Here is an 18,025-nt window from a genome sequence, read left to right as displayed (position 1 = left end):
CAACCAGGGATGGCCGACTGAAAAAATGAGTCAAGAGACACCGCAGAAAGGCCGACTCAGGCTAACTTCCCTTGAACAAAAGCACGACTCAATGTGACTATGTGGCAGCATATAATGAATCTGTATAAGTTCGTCATTGAGGAGGCACGAACGAACCCTCTATATGATTGGAAGAGATAACCAATCGGGGGAGAACTGACTCGATAACAAGGTTATGGCTTACCTAAGTCAAACTAAATCCCACCCATGCGGAGGAGACTTTGTTTTGAGTGCTTTGTTCAAGGGCGACACGACTGACTCTAGCTGCCAACAATAAATGGAAATAATGTCCCTGTTCCCGCTCTTTTTGGAATATTTAATTTTTTTGTCTTTTTCTGATAAGCCGGAAAAAGAATAAAAGAATGCTATGGTACAGTGGAAAGAACGAGTGTCGGTGAAACAGATGATCTAGTTCCTGGGAAAGGAACGTTCCTATGCTCAATGCAGGGAGGTGAAAAACTGGTCAGTGACACTCAGAGGTATGTCCCTTCCACGGATCTGGGTATGTCAAGCTGCAGAGGTCAAGGGTATGCAAGGTTGATTTTTGCAGACGTCATGGTCAAAAGTGGGCTTAAACACGAGTCCAAGTGAAGCCGGCTATAGGCCAAAAGGTGCAAATGGTCAACATGCAATGCAGAAGTACAACTCAACACACATAGGAGCCTCTAGGGTATAAGGCCAGAACGAAACGAAGAAGCAAAGAAGAATGAGTCTTCAACGCATAAGTCATGGCGGGACTACAGAGGACTCCCGAGCCTACTCAAAACGAAGCAGCATGGGCAACAAATGTCAGTGAGGTGCTAACTAGGATGCCCATGTAAAAGGATGGCTCTACCATCATGTCATGATTTAAAGAATCGGCGAGTGAAAATGGCTTGCGAACCATAACATGATGGGGTCGACCCTACGGCAGATGTATCGGTCAAATGGAGGCTAGTATGCATAATGCAACGGAAAAATGGTGTCCCTAACCTATATGCCAGTGAGAACACGATACCTGCCATGACGGGTCAGCAGTCATGGAACCGTCTCGAACCGTCGAAAAATGTCCAAAATGTCCTGAAAAACAACTCAATCTCGACATTCCAAGCTCCCAAGTTAAAAGTGACATGAAACCAAACAAAATAAAATTTTGAAAAAATTTTGCATTTTCAAAACTTATAAAAAGAAATTTTGGACTTACCATTTTCACCGTTTGACTTGGAGAGCAAATTGTGGAGCAAAAGGAGCAAACTTTCCCCGTGACTTATTCAACCGTTCAAACTTGCCGAAAACTTCCAGGTAAGCACTAAACTTGTCTTGCAATCAATTGTGATAGTTTTTAGGAAGTTTAATTAGTGTTTCACCGTTAGATTTTTGCAAAAAATCGTTCTGCGGCGTACACGCGGGTTGGATGTATATAAATCGCGTATACGACGGCCCTACACGCGACTGTGTATAGGGTAAACCGCGTGTGCGCAGCGAAAAATTTTTATACATAAAACTAATGGATGAAAATGATTTTTTTCTTCCAGGATGACTCTCACATGGCGTGAAAGAGAGCACTCAGCTGTAGATAATGAAGTCATGGACAATGATGAGGCATTAGATGCCTTACGGGGATGCGGATTGTTAAAATTCTTCAAGTTGCCGAATATGAAAGCAAATGTGCGTCTGCTCGAGAGACTCATTGATTATTGGGATGTCGAGGAAGAAGCTTTTATGATTGATCAGATGCCACTCAGGATAGAAGTGGAAGATATATATTTCATCACGGGCCTTTCCCGAAGGGGAGAGGTAGTACACTCCCGGGGCAGGACCCGGAATAGTCTCAGTGTAGACGACTATGTACAACTTTACTGCCCAGGTCATCGGAAGGTCGGGAGTCAGATCTCGATCCCACACGTGGCGAGTTTGTCACTGCGGATAATCTTGTTCACCATAGCTCGAGTGAACGGATCATCTTCGCTACATCAGGCATCACGGGTAAACATGAGCGTAGCAGTGGACTATCTCACCACGGTGTTTGACTGGTGTACTCCTCTACTTGCCAACATGAAGGAGCAGCTTGCTTCTATCAGGAGGGGACAGACCAAGAACTTTGGGTACGGAACCATTTTATGCACTTTTTTCTTCGAGAAGGTTCCCGCACTCCGCCCCAGGGTAGCATTTCCCATCAGTAGTCCACGTGATCCACGCATGGGCCGGTGGGCTGACTTGATGAAACGTCTGGGGGGTGGGGAAGTGCCCAGGAATGCATTTGACGACGACTTTTTTGCTTGGTGGGAGCAACAGATCATCACCATAGACGACTACCCCTATGCTGGACTGGATTTCCGAGGAGATCCTGACCTAGTGTTACCACCAGATGCAGCATGGGGCGAGATCGGTAAGATTTTTTTTTATTTTTATGATTTTAGGATTTTTAGGATTTTTCAAGTATAATGATGAACTTTGAAAAATATATATATATTTTTTTTTGATGAGATTCAAATGACTGATATGATGATCATGTTCCAGACATTGGGCCCGTGCGACCAGATGGATTCCCACGGCATGGACGGCGTGGCCGAGGAGCCGAAGAGGAGGCTGCGAATGCGGAAAGGACCCTCAACAACGTCCAGCGACACTTGGCGAGATTGAGCTACCAAGTACCGATGGCTGAGATAGAGGACCTTCCTCCAGATATGCAGCGTCATGTGGTTGGGATGCCACGTGACTGGGTTCGCGTCTTTCGGCGCGTGGCCACTGCTATAGTTAGTTATTTAGCTGCTCATCCAGAGCCGAGGCATTAGATATGCCTGACATGATTATGGGCATTTGAGTCCCAATTTTGTATATTTTGGACACACATATGTACACTCGAGACGCTTTGCGATATATATATATATACAGTTTGACTTTTTGATGCATGATTTTATGATGATGAATGATTGATATGCCAGTCTAATGCTTGATTAGCGATAGAATCAGCTAACCAATTTTGAGATCTTGGAATGTGCAAATAATTAATGTAAGTAAATGATCTTTGCAACAACCTCACCCTTAAATATTGGCGATATAATGATGGATCTCTAACCCGATAAATGTTATTTAACTGAAACACTATCAATTGAGAATCAAGATACACTACCAACGAGTCGATCCCATAAGAGATTGCCTCGGATAGTAAATTGATAACAGCTGTATACTCGGCCATATTGTTTGAAGCAGGACCGATACACACGCCTCTCGATGTCATCAACTGACCAGTTGGGTAATAAAGTACCCAAGCTGCGGAAGCAAGATTCCGAGTGTGCCGACTAGCACCATCGGCGAATCCAAAATAAACCAAATCATCCATCAACACCTGCCAAAGCAGACCAAAAAGTGCTGATATCAGAAAACGCTCGATAAGATATGTACAAATATACATAAAATACAAAGAAGCCATTGCCTGGTAAAACTAAGCAAAATACTTCTTTAAATAGAGCCCATTTCGGGGCTCCGCCAGCTTGTTTCCTTCGAAATCAATTAACTCATACGATCCTTTTTCTAAGACTCGTTTGATAATGAAAGGACCGTACCACATAGGCTTGAATTTGCCTGCCCCCAAGGCGTCCTTATCTTGGTCATAGACCAAGACAAGGTCACCTTCAGAAAAGACACGAGGTCGGACAGACTTATCATACTGAGTTTTGACCCTTTTCTTATGGGCCTCATTCGTCGTGGCGGCATCTCGACGCTGCTCATCGAGATGTTCCAGGTGAACTAGGCGCTCCTCGAGACTCGAAGTCTCAGGAAGAAGCTCGACAGCCAATTTCAGAGATGGAATTTCACATTCGACCGGAAAGATAGATTCCATCCCGTAAACTAACTGAAAAGGAGTAAAACCAGTAGCCGTTTTAACGGAGGTTCGGTATGCCCAAAGAGCCGGATACAACATAATGTGCCAATTGGATCGATTTTTATCGATTGTCCGTTGGAGTATCGTCTTAAGAGTTTTATTGACCGCCTCGACCTGTCCATTGGCCTGAGGATAGTAAGGAGACGAATGCTCTTGACGGAAACCTAATTTAAAAGCCAATTCGGACATTAGCTGATTTTGGAAATGACTGCCATGGTCAGTGACAATCTCTCTTGGGATACCGAATCTTGAGATAACTTGATTGAAAAGAAACAAAGCTGCCGTGTCACTGTCGTTCTTATAAGTAGGCATGGCTTCAGCCCACTTCGTGAAGTAGTCTACAGCCACGATAATGTACTTGTGATTTGCCGCTGAAGGCGGATTACAAGTCGTAAAATCAATACCCCACTTAGTAAAGGGACCGACGGTGACAACGGGAAAAAGGGGAGCTGGATGCGCGCGCATCTTGCGAGTAAAAATTTGACACGGGTGACAGCGTTTTACCGCTTCCACACAGTCCTTAAAGAGTGAAGGCCAAAAGTAGCCGGCACGTAAGATGCGCTGGGCTGTAGCAAGCCCGGATAGATGACCACCACAAGCTCCACTGTGGCAATCATTAAGAACAGACTCTGCTTCCTCTAAGGTTAAACAACGTCGAAGAATTGAATCAACCCCTCGACGGTATAAAGTGTCACCAATGATAACATAGTTTTTAGCCAGGTGACGTAACTTGCGACGTTCATCCTTGGAGGAAGTAGAGGGAAACTTCGAAGTCTGGAGATAAACAATGATATCTCCATACCAAGGGTCTTGTGAAGAGATGAGGAATATATGTTCGTCGGGTAAACTTTCCTCATAAACAATATCCTCTCCACAAGGAAGCTCAGAAATTAGCTCCGCGAAGACCATAGATTTCTTAGACTTGGTGGACAAGAACTCGAGGTCGAATTCTTGTAAAATGACTATCCATCTATTATATTTTCCCCCAATCACTCGCCTACTGAGGACAAATTGAAATGGGTTAACCGCTGCTAAGACAAAAGTTTTGCGTAGCAAAATGTAATGACGGAGCCTCTGGACAGCATGGACTGCTGCCAAGGCCAACTTCTCAACTGGAGAATAGCGGAGTTCAGGGCCTATCAAGCCTCGGCTCAAATAATAAATCACGTGCTCGACAAGAGCATCGTCTTCCTGAACTAGAACCATACCAATGGTAGATTCTGCTGCAGCGATATATAAAAGGAAGTCTCTACCATAATCCGGTGGACTCAAAAGCGGGGCAGAGACTAATGCCTTTTTCAAAGCATCAAACGACCGCTGCGCAAAGTCGTCCCACAGGAATGGAACTCCTTTCCGTAGCAAACGCATGAACCCTTTAGTGATCTCGGCATAGTTTGCTATAAACCTTCTTAAGAAATTGGCCTTCCCTTGAAGACTTTGAAGTTGACGAATTGAAGACGGGGGAGGCAACTGAACTATTGCCTCAACCTTGAAGGGATCAACCCGAATCCCTTCATTAGACACAATAAACCCTAACAACCGACCGGATGTAACCGCGAAAACGCACTTATTGGGATTCAACCGGATTTTATAGAAACGACATCGCTCAAAGACTAATTGAAGATGACTAGGATGATCAGTCCTCTTTCGAGAACGAGCAGCGAGATCATCTAAGTATGCTTCGATGATATGTTTAATGTCGTGGAAAGCGTAAGACATGGCCCGCTGAAAGGTGGCTCCAGCATTTTTAAGACCAAAGGGCATCTTTCGATATGCAAAGGTACCCCAGGGACATATGAAGGCAGTCTTATGCTGATCCTTAGGACGAATGGAGATCTGATTATAACCTGAAAAACCGTCCATGAAGGAAAAAATTTCATTACCCGCACACTCGTCGATAATCTGGTCAATGAATGGCGTGGGGTAATTGTCTTTTGGACAAGCCTTGTTCAAGTCCCTAAAATCGATGCATACACGGATTGTTCCTTGCTTTTTGTCCACAGGGACTGGATTCGAAACCCAATCCGTAAGAGGAACAGGGTATATAAAACCCGCCCTTAGCAGCTTCTCAACCTCAGCTTTGATAGCCGCTGCTTTCCTAGGGTTAACCGGCCGAAGCCTTTGATGAATCGGTTTTGCATTTTCATACATCTTGATCTCATGTTGGACTATAGAAGGATCAATGCCGGGCATTTCCTCATAAGACCAAGCAAATACATCACGGTATTCCTTGAATAGGTCGGTGTAAATTTGAATTTCTTCAGGGGAACACTCACTTCCGATGAAGATATTCTCGATGATGTTAGGATCCTTAGAGATGTTTATAGGTATCGTTTTTGAGATTACCGACATATTACCTTCGGCATGCACATGCGTTGGAGCCAAAGGGTTCGACACCATACAAACATCATTACCAACGAGCTCGGAGAATCTAGATTCTACTTCCTGCAATGGAGGAAGAAAATATGAGCGATGGTGTAAGTCTTCCCAAGGTCGATCTATACCCATCATAATTTCGAGGATTGCTTCTTCAGAAGGTAGAACCGAATCTAAGCAGTCAAAGGCAGAGTTAGAATCAAAGCTCCAAGCGGGGGCCACATGACCATCTAACTCCTCTTCGGAAAAAGGAGTAGAATGGTTATCTGCAGAGTCTACGATAGCCTGATATCTAAGCTCAGCTGCAGATATAGGAAACGCCATTCCATTAACTTGCCCTTCAACTAATGTGGTCGTAGGTGAAGGCAAGGTCCAAGGGTCGGAAAAATGATGAGTTCGGAAGAACTCCTCTCGAGAAGATTCCTTGGATGATGAAATAGCATTGATTCTTGCAAAAGGAGAGGGAAGATCAAACGTACCCATCAATGAGGAATACATCCCTACTCCTAAATTCTCAGTCGGCGGGCGAGGGTTATCCACCAAAGGAACAGTAGAGTCGGAGGTTGCTTGAGGATCGATTGGAGCATAGTCCAATTGATCAACCTTAACGATTTTCCCCTCATGAGGAAAGCAAATGACACGAAACAGAGTCGAAACAACGGCTTCCATCTCGTACACCCAGTTCCTTCCTAATAGGAGATTATAGTCTAGGTTAGCATCTACGACTTCAACTTCGATATTAACGACCTTCCCTCCAACACATATAGGAAAGGCCGGGATAATCCCATGCGGCTTGTGAGAATGGCCATCAAATGCAGTTAAGACGGTTGGTGAAGGAACAGCCGAAGGTGAACCAATAGCCTTCCAACATGACATGGACATGACGCATGTGGAAGCTCCTTCATCTATAACGGTGCGAAAAATATTGATTTTCCGGTATGTTGACTTTACCTGAAAAGCCATATGATGAGGGAGTCTCTTTTTGACATTTGACATGTCAAAAGAGAGCACTAGAGAGTTAGCTGGATCGACTGCTCCAATGGCGGAGAGTAAAGCACTTCTCTGAGACGGACACGACTGGAGAACTTCCAAAGCAGACATAGCACATGGGCTTTGAGCCAAATCCTCCACAATGGAGTAATTTTGAGCAGCTCTAGCATTGGGGTTAATTGTCACGCGTTTGGCGGAACCTTTCGGTATCCTAGGTATAGTCTCAACAGGAGGTCGCTCAATATGAAGGTCATTACTTCCGGGAACCGTTTTATCCTTAGATGTTTCGGCTTCACCATAATCACGTGACCGAGTAGTCACGTTAACGTTTGAACCCATCATAAAAACATTTGATGCTTTTTCCCCTTCCTGGTTGCCCCCTGAGGAGGTCCCAGGATTCGAATTTGCGCCAGCAAGAAGTTGCTGCCCTTGGGGAAACGGGTTAGTCAACACAGCTTGCGAACTAGAAGTCCCTTGCTGTCCTAACAAGCGCTGAGCGTCTTCGATTCTAGGGCAAAGATGAGTTAGATGGTCCCCACTGCATAACTTGCAAGGAAACTTAACTTTCTTTCTCGACTCACCTTTACCACCACCAGCGTTGTTGCCGGATTTATTTGCATCGGGCTTCCCATCCGAGTTCTTCTTTTTACCACGTCCTTTCTTTTTCCCATTGGAATTTTGATTTCCTTTGGGGTTATCGGATTGGACGGCGTTAATGGAAGAATTTTGGGAAGCGGGAGGATTAGACATTGTGACTTGGTTGTTAGGAGCAGTTTGTAATGACAACTGCTGCAATTGATTCAACAAGTTCACTGTAGTCGAGTCTACTGACCCCACGATACCATCCGCGTGAGGACCTGGCTTTGGCTTAGCTAAATCAACCTTAGATCCAGGAGCATCTGGCAAGTACTTTTGGAGGATCCCAGACTGAGAGTAGATCAGTTCTAATTGCTGGGCCCTGAAAATGGCTTGCTCCTCAGAATAGACCCCAGACATGGAGACATCCTTGGAGATCTCAGGTTGCAAAGACTTCAAAAACCACTCTAGACGGTACTTCGGAGGGATTTCGGCTTTAATGAGCCTTTTTCTCCGTCTCCATTCCTGTATGTGATCAGAAATGTGGGTTGCCTTATCCTGACGAAAGGTAGCCAGAAGTTCAGTTCCGGCATCATAGCGGACAGGCAACTGGAAGTGATTCAGGAAGATATTGGCTAAGTCAGCGAACGATGTAAAGCTGCCCCCTGGCAACTCTATGTACCATTTAGCCGCATTACCAGTCAAGGTGCGCTGAAAGAGTCTCAACCTAACCGAATCTTCGATGAGGGAGTTAGATGAGCACCACAAATGGAATGTGGTTACATGATCGCCCGGATCTTCACCACTCTTCCCTTCGAATTTTGGGATGTCCGAAGGGAGTTTGGTTGGGACCGGAGGCCAGGCCGGATTGTATCTGATAGGGTCGTTCGTTAGCTTAGTGAGATCTGGAAAGTTTAACGTTGCCAGAAATGGAAGCCTAGGAGGACCTAGGGGATTCCACCCAGACTGGGCAGAACTCCCAAAGTTCTGAAAAGATTGTCCTGGGATTTGAGAGGCACCAGGCTGCCCCAAGTGACCAGTAGAACCAGCTGAACCAAAAGGCAAGCCTTGTGGTCCAGCAAAATTCGGAGTTTGACCAACTCCTGCCGTATAAGCTCCATAGCTTGCAAAGTTTCCTCCTAAAGAATTGTAAGGAGTCGATAACCCCTGATATGGGTTCCAAGCCGAAGCGAGGGGAGGAATACTTTGAAACATGCTAACCGTGGAATACGGCCTACTTCCTTGTTGGCCAATGAATGGATTCGCAGTTCCTGCGTTACTAACCCCAGGGTTATTCCAACCTTGGAAAGGATTGCTGCTTTGTCCTATTGAAGAAAAAGGCATGGATCCTACCGTTGGGTTGGAATGTGGGATATGACCACTTCCAAAAGGAAAACCCTGAAATGAAGCCGATCCGCCCATCATGGACGTAGCGGCACTGAACGGAACTGACGGAATACCCTGTGATTGGGCGCCAAAAAGGAAGGAACCAGTACTAAAAGCATTGGTTTGGGCATTTCCACTCGTGGACGGAATGGAGGTAGACCCAACCAAAGATGTGCTAGCAAACGATCCGAACAAGGAAGCGGAGGGGATGGAAATGGTTCCTCCCCCTTGCACCGATGTTGGGGTTTGCATAGTCGCAGCACTCGTGGAAGCCATGCTTCCAGTAGTGATCATAAATGGTAAGCGCGTAGCGTAACCTGGACTCGCTGGTCTATATAATGGAGGCCCAACGTATTGCAATACGTCTGGATAACTAGATGGTAGTGGAGAATTTGGAATCACTAATGATTCTGAAAGTTCTTCTACCTCTACGTTATTCTCCGCTTGAAAGCGAACTTGAGAAAAGACTGGAGTGTCCCTCTCTTGTTGAAAAGTACCAGGCCTTGCTTGGCCGCTAATATCCCCGAGAGGAGGATCAATCCCCGATGCGTCAACCGGCGTGGGACGGACCCCACCGATAGTATTCCCTCTGCGCTCTAAACTAGGTGGCGAGAGACCACGAAGTCTTCGAGACCGTCTTGGAGACCGGTCAGCCACTTTGAATTTTTTGTTAAGATCTAACTAAAGACTCAAAAAATTAAAAGCTAAGCCGACTAGGAGCACAGAGCACACAGTATAAAGTTCCTAAAGATACAGCCAGTCAAACAACTTTCAAGTATTTCCGCTCCGGGTGATTGAGATCGGACACCAAAATACGAGAAAGTGAATCAAAGGGCCTTCCGAGGATAGTCTGGGATGATGAGGGCCCAGTCCTATCAGCGAAGGTATCAGAGGAAGTTACGCTGACCTCCTAACAACAGTCTGCGCCGGTGCAAGCCCCCAAGCTTCGCAAGGGTGCCCTCCGGAAGTACTGTCGAGAGTGATACAACGTCGACCTCAGGTGCCACGGGATTCCCCTCCGCAGCCACCTATGCAGATCCCTAGGAGAGGCAACTATGGGTACCAACTCGTCGCAGAAGCCAGGCGGAACAGTCGTGAGGTAAGTTCGGACAAGTAGGAGAGGGGGTATCTCTCTTCCCTGTCTTCACAGACCCTCGTGCTTAACTCCCAGATCCGGAGCTTTCCTGGTCTTCCTAACGCTATTGGATTTACTCTCTTTAATCAGACTCTTATGTTTGACGTTTTGTGTGGCCTTGGAGAGTTAACTCTCCACTCGCCTAATCCAAGGCCCTAAAATCCTAAACTTGTTGGTGTAATAACTAAAACAAAAAGTTCTAGTGGATTTTAATTAAGCGCTTGATTTTATTAGGCTGTTCTTTAAGTCAAAGGTAATGGAGGTGAAACTTGTGGTGTTTTATGGACGCAAAAGAAATTAATAAAACTTAGCTACATGCATATGCACTTTTGTTTTCGATGAATAGCAATTTCTATGAGGTTCAGAGACACTTGTAATATAAACAAATTTTCTTTTTCTTTTCAGACCCCACACTCACAAAAACTAACAAAACTAAATATGCCTAAAAAAAAAGATGCAAATCTTACCCTAATGCAAGAACTAAATGTGGATGCACGATTCAAAGACTACTCTAAAAACAAAGAAGGAAAGTTGCTGCTTTACCAAATTTTGTCTTGCCACTGAAATGCTTAGATAGAAGATGATTTGTTACCAATCATTTCGTCCAAACAATAAAAACAAGTTTTAAGATAAAAACAAAGCACTTTCACTTCGCAAAAAAGGAAATCAAATGAGAAGCAAGTTTAAGAAAGTGAAACTCAAAAACTTTCAAAAGATTTTCTTTCAATCAAACCAAAAAGTCTTTTTCAAAGGAAAACTCTCAAAAATACTGACACTAATGATTGATAAACAAGCTACCAAACACTTTTGTGAATTGACACCTTTCAAATGATGAAAACTCAACAAAAATAAAATGTGTTCGAAAACGCTTTTGACAATCAAAAGCAGCAATGAAAGTCCAAAATATCAAAAGACAAGTTTCAAGAAACTGGTAACAAACAAATTTCCCGAAACAAAGGAGTAAATGGTCATAAAAATGATTTCGTTAAGCAAACACAAATGTCATGAAAACAAAATGGACACAAAGATTTGAAGACAATCTTCCCACTCTGCCGAAACAGAGCAATCAAGATTCTTAAACAGAAATCTTGTGTGTCAAAAATCAATGACGCTTGCAATCAACGAAAAACAAGACTAGCACTCCTTGTAACTAGAGAGAGTTCGAAACAAGATGCCCCCTGTTAAACAGAGAACTGTCACTGGGAATTGACTGTTTTAAACTGACCCAAACCACCAGACAGACATTCAGCAAAAGAAAAATTATAAATCTTGAAAATTATGTGATATACGCGCCTGCAATTATTTGCAGAATGCGTGTATACGCGACTGTAACTAAGGAAACCTGCGTATACGCGGGTTTACTTAGTGCAACTTGCGTATATACGCTTCTGTAATCCAGAAAAAGTGCGTATCTGAAGTCTTTCAAGAAAAATAAAAAAACACAAACTGAAAAACTGGAAAAGCTTGGAGTTCAAGAAAATATCAGACAGTCAGAACCAACAAACAGAGGGACTGAGCCTTGATTGGCTTGAGGACTACCCAAACTAGGAACAACAAGAGTGTTGTCCCCAGCGGAGTCGCCAATTCTGGTTGAAGGGAAAGTACCCCTAGGGTCCTTTGGGCTAAGACTCTACCAGACTGAAAATTGCTTATTCAAAGAAACACACACACAACCATCTTTTTTTACTTTTAAGCAAATTCTAATGTTTAGGGTACATACCTAAGGTCCTACGTTCGAGAAGACCGTTAGGGTGCAAACCCTTCTTGGAGTTCCCTTCTTCTTTCTTTGACCTGCAAGACAAACAAATCAAAGAACACAACAGTACATGTATAGAAGTTTATATATAAATCATCTTTATGCTATAAAGTTAGTTATAAAAAAATCTTTAAGTAACCACTTTCATAAGAATTCAACACAAGAATCTCATAAGCATAAAGAAAGATTATTCGGGAACAAAGACGTGTTTCTTTATATATAAAGGCAAATAAAGTACATATATCGGAAAGATATCACCTGAACACCTTCAGCAGGCTCCAAGCAAGCTTCCTCCCGGATTCGTTCCAGCCTCAAGCCTCCAACAAGAGCTCCTTCCAAGTCTTACTCAATGATGATGTCAAGGATGAATGATCACCAACACACATGGAAACAAGGGTTTCCTATGCAAAATGGGGGAAGTGCAGAATGCACCAAGGACTTCAGACCTGGTCTAAGGGAAAAATCTCAGCATAATAATCTTGCTCTCCTTTCTCTCTCCCCTTGGCCTTCCCTTTGATGTCTTTTTATACCCTCTCCAAAGTAGTTTTTTAGTTAGGAGTTGGTTGGGAACAGTTGGGCCACGGGCACTAACAGGTGATCCAGCAGGTAAACCCGCGATCACCGCCCGAAAAAGAGGAAATTATATTTTTTTAAGTGTTTTAATAGATACACGCGGGTTGGGTATGACATACCCGCGTGTACACGCGTTTAACACAGGGCAAAGTCGCATATAGGGAATAAAACACTGTTTTTTATATTTTTGGACCAGGTCTGGAAGGAGGGGTTGCCCTAGGCCATAAGTGCAGCATCACAAACCATAAGAGTGAGATTTGGAGCTATAACAAGTAGCGCCTATGGCACCGTAGGTACATCAGCAGTGAAGCAGTTTCTGCGCACAAAAATGGCCAACAACATAGTGTTGCTAGAAGGAGCGCTAACAGCGGAGTGCGAGGAGGATAAAGCCACAGTGGGTCAGATCAAGGGACTTGGTCTAAATTTGGATACCCTTCCGCGGGACACATTATACCAGTTGCAGGACGGCATAACAACAGAGCTACGTGCCCAGGAAAGCCGCGTGATCTAGGTATTGTGTGAGAAAAAGATCAACATCAAACAACTCAGCCTTCAGCGTGACGAGCTAGTGTCACAGAATCGGCAGATCACACAAATAGTGGATGAGTGTGCTGGCGCGTTCCAGAATTATCCATCACCGTAGACCTACCAACCGAGATGCGGATCCACTGTCTGGCAAGTGGAGTCTGAAGCGTGCATGAGGAAACAACATGAGTATAGTTGGAGCTGATCCTCCATATTGTTGAGTTGCGGATGAAGGCGTAGCCTTCCACTCCTTTGGAAGTTAAAGAATAGCGCGTTAGCGCAATTCAGATAGGATTGGAAGAAATTGGACGGGTGGTACAGGACTGCACTCGGTATGTTGGACCAAGCATTTGGTGTCCTCACATCCTTGCAAAAGGACCCCAACATACAGCGCCTTGAAACAGAGGTGCGTAAACTACAACAGCAATATGACAGTGTTAGAGGAACGACGCAAACAGTCGTCCTCACCCAATGGCTGGCTAAGATGCAGCAGGAAAGGGCACTGAAGGAGCATGTGGACACTATAAGGCAGAAAGAGGCCCTTCTCAAAGCATGTGTCCAGCCTTGGATTGACGGGACTTCACCATTACAGCTAAGATTGAGGGAAAGCTCATGTAGATGCAGGGACTATATGCGCTAAGACAGATAGCGGAGCCTCACAAATAAGCAACAGAAGAGTGTATGTAGCAGGTCCAGCAAACAGCAGAACAGTGCGCCACAGACCTCCGGGCAGTATGAAAACAGATGGAGGGGCTTCATGCCAAGATTTTCGCTAAAATAGAGTGACTCGGGATGAGTCACGATGATTGTGTTGGGGGCATGTTGGGCATCGAATCCCCCCACAGCAGGTTTTGGGGCTCAAAGCCCAAGTTTTGGTCAAAGGTTTTGTAAGACTCTGCGAATTGCGGGCGCAGAGCGCGAAGTAGAGGTTAATTCATAGGGTTGTACGCCCCAAAGTAATGTAATGTAATGTAAAGTCATGTCAGCCTACCCATGGTCTGTGAACCATGGGATTGTATAAATAGACCGAGGCTCTAAGTTGTAAAGATAGTCGATGATAGAGTAAGTAGTGAAGGAATGGTTTGAGGTTAGAGTAGGATTCTAAGTGTATTGGGTCGTAGTAGTAGGAAGAGGCTCTCTAGCTGAGTGCCCAAAGGCCTACTAGAGTCTGCAGGTGAGTGTGCGGACCCCTACAGCTGAGTGCACAGGGCGGTGTTGGGTCTGTAAGCGGGATTGAAGATTAATAAAGAGAAGTTAATTTTTATTTCTGTGTATTTGTTGTGCATTATCTTCTTTATGTTTGTATTAGTTTATGTATCACGTGCACTGATATGGTTGCTGAATATGATGTAATAACTATAAATCTTACACACACAAGTTAAGTAATCGGTTAAGAAGAAAGGAACCTGGGTATCATATGGATTGCGCCCTGAGTAGGGCTGCGTGGAAGCCACACCGCAGGTTGTGAAGGGATCACAAGTGCGCACAGCGAAAGGTCAGACCACGGACCTCTAGAAGCCCATCAGACATCCTAAGGGTGTGGAAACCTAGTTCTATCACCCTCCCATACTACTTCGAGTGAGACATCAATCTGCGCTCCACAGACTATTGCTGAAAGGGCCAGTAGTATCGAGATTTGCTTTGCTAAATCACATTTGAACCTGGGTCAGGCCCATACAAGCCAAAAACTAGTTTCGGTCTTCATAATTGTTGTTTTACTCATTTCAATATGTATATATTATGTAACAAACAAAAGAAGAAAGAAAAGTTATTATTTTAAAGCATGGGTTTCTTGTTTCTTACTGATGATCAATTAGGTAAAATCATGTTATTCATGCTTCTAGGGTTTCTTAGGTCATAGGATTTATTGTCATGAGTCAATAAATTCAATATCATGCTTATAAGACCCTTCCGGGAAAGATATAACTTGTAAAAGAATTTATTTTGAGTCTATAAGGTCCTAGAAACTTTCAAAGTACAATTCAGCCCTAGCAGCTTCAAGTTGGCCTAAAGGAGGGAATTCAACTCCCTGGAATGACTATAAATATAGGCATCTTCGACCTCATTGGACACATTCAATCACACAAGTTCGATCTCTCAAAAAGAAGTTCGATATGAAGCTAGAAGAGGTAATAAAGGAAGAGTGAAGGTCTAGAAGGCAACGAGAATATAAGAAGAAGGAAGAAAGTATGTTTTAGGGCTCTATATCTCTCACACGTATAAAATCTAAGGTTTCTATAGCTTCCAAGAATGCCGAAATTATATGTATGAATTGCAGGAGATCAAGTTGCAGTATTGAGTTGTTGGAAGAGAGAATAATTTTTTTTGAGCTCGTTGAACTTGGGAAGATCTATTTTTCTCAAAGGAGGATCCCTTCAAGAACTGCCGTGTGCAAGAATTAGGGTTTTCTCAGCATCTATAGGGCCAAAGTTTCAAGATGAAGTTGCAAGATGAATTTTCAAGTTTGAAGCTGGGGTCGAAGTAGAAGTTGGAAATCGATTGAAGCAAGATTGAGCTTTGTTGATATGATCCTATTGGAAGGACTTCTTAGAGGGCTGAATTGGTACTTGGAGGAGGACTTGGTCTAGGTTTTGGGTCTTTATTGTCTCATTTGAAGCATATTCTATAAGAAGAGAAGAGATTTTTCAATTTTTTCCCCTTGGAGGGGTTTTTCCTTGGCTTGGAGCCTAAATTATGTGTCCATTTTCTTTAGAGTTTTTGTTATTGATAATTGTTTGATGAAGAATATATAATAAAGAAACATGAGAAGATAAATAAATTTCACAAGAAATTATTAAGGTTAATTAAAATATGAACTAATAGTTTCCATACTGCATTTTCCAACAACAAGTAGGTGTAAAGTAGATGTATGTGGGAGGGGAAGTTTGGTTTGAAATTTTTACTACAAAGTTGAAAATATGGTATATGTTTCAATCATTTAAATTTATGTGGAGTGCAGATATATGGAGGAAGCTTTCATTATGCTTCTTCCACGCCTCTGCACATAGGGCCACTGAAGATAGTTAATAGTTACGGGTTAATATAGAATGTATCTAGAGATACAAAACATTACGAATTACAATTTTTGTTGCTTTCTCCACAAGCATAATCACTGCATAAAGACAATTTTATGCCTCTTTGTGTAGGACCCAAATTTTGTGGTTATTCGAGAATGCCTGCATTTTCACAATATGTCATTATTTCCATGTCCCACACTGTAATGCAATCCACCTACACATAGCTTTCCTCTGCATCATCGTACTCCGCACAATGATAGCTTCAAACGCACTTCAATAAACTTATATTAGGGTTATCGTAATAAACTTAAAATAATAAATATTCATATATTAATTCAACTCATATATGAAGTATGTGTTTCCATGTATAGTCCCAAGAAATTAATATATCAATTTCATTTCGTGGATTTAACATTGTGTAGAGTGCAGAGGGGTAGTGAATGTTTTCATTGTACAAAGTGTGGAGGTGGGGATGAATATTTTATTGTGTGCAGTGTGAAGTTTGAAGGAAGCACAATGAAATTAACTCAATTAAAAGTAAAATATTAAAACATATAATTTGATAATCTAGTGACAGATCAAAGTAGATGAACATAGTTTTGAAAATTGCTTTGCAGATGGTCCGATGTTTGATTCTCAAAACTATTTTCAATGGCACTGAGTTCGAAGGTGCATTTGTGCATAGGTACATAAGGAGCACAATGAAACCTTATTTTTCACCTCTGCATTAATTATTTTAAAAAACAATGTTGTTCAGCTCAATTTGATAGTTACTTGAACTTATATTGCCTTATATTGTTAACGTTTAATTAATTTTTTAAATTTATGATCGCTTGCATTTTTTTTGAAGAATAAACTAGGTAGGTGTATGGTAGAAGTACACAGGAGGGGAAAATTTCTTGTTCCTTATTTAGGAAAAAGGAAACCTCAAACACTCGACAATGTTGGAAGAATTTGTAAATGAAACTAACTATCAGTTGTTCTAAACAAGCTTGTTAAATATTGATATAGATTGGTTTCTATTTGATATGCAGAGTAACTTATTAAAATTTAAAATATATATTGTTCCAAGTGAGGAGTAAAAAATATTGACTCGATATAGTGCATGAGTAGAGAAAACTTGTGTGGGGAATGCAGGAAAAACTGTGTGAGGAGTGCAACAGAAAGTGTGTGCAAAGAATATGTGTCTCCTCCTCCTCCGATCGGCTTACCAATTCTCTGGAAGATGATAATAGAATGAAGCATGAAGAAAACAATCCTTAAATTTAGCATCAAATACACCAAAAGAAAAAGAATTCATGATGAATTCTATGAGCCCCATCAAAGATGATATTTTCACGTTTTTTTATCACAACTTTTCCTATATGCTTAGCGTTTTCGTTGTACAGAATCCTTGGCTTTGGAGAATTGAAAGGAATTCTAAAATGCATGAAATAATGTATAAATATTTTATTTTTCTATCTTAAATCAATTTAAATAATGGAATTGAGGCAAGCACTAAGCACTATTATCTTTTGTCGATATTGGAGAAGGTTGCATTTCTGGAGTGTGCACAATGAAATATTTCTTCGTAGCTTCATATTTTGCACAATGAAACTAACTACTTTGTCATAAGGGGACAAAGCACACTTGATTTAATATTGGATAATAAGCACTTGGTTCAAAAATTTGAAATCACACTTAGTATTCGAGAAGCTCAAATAAAACAACTCCACGTAAACACAATCGTGGAGACAATTAATCACCTACCCATATACCCTATCCAATATACACATTTAAAATTTGAA

Source organism: Pinus tabuliformis, chromosome X (assembly GCF_031772625.1).
Source record: "Pinus tabuliformis cultivar Carrire ecotype Pingquan chromosome X, CPIR1, whole genome shotgun sequence".
In the NCBI taxonomy this organism is placed as follows: domain Eukaryota; kingdom Viridiplantae; phylum Streptophyta; class Pinopsida; order Pinales; family Pinaceae; genus Pinus; species Pinus tabuliformis.
Note: the sequence above shows the minus strand (reverse complement) of the source record.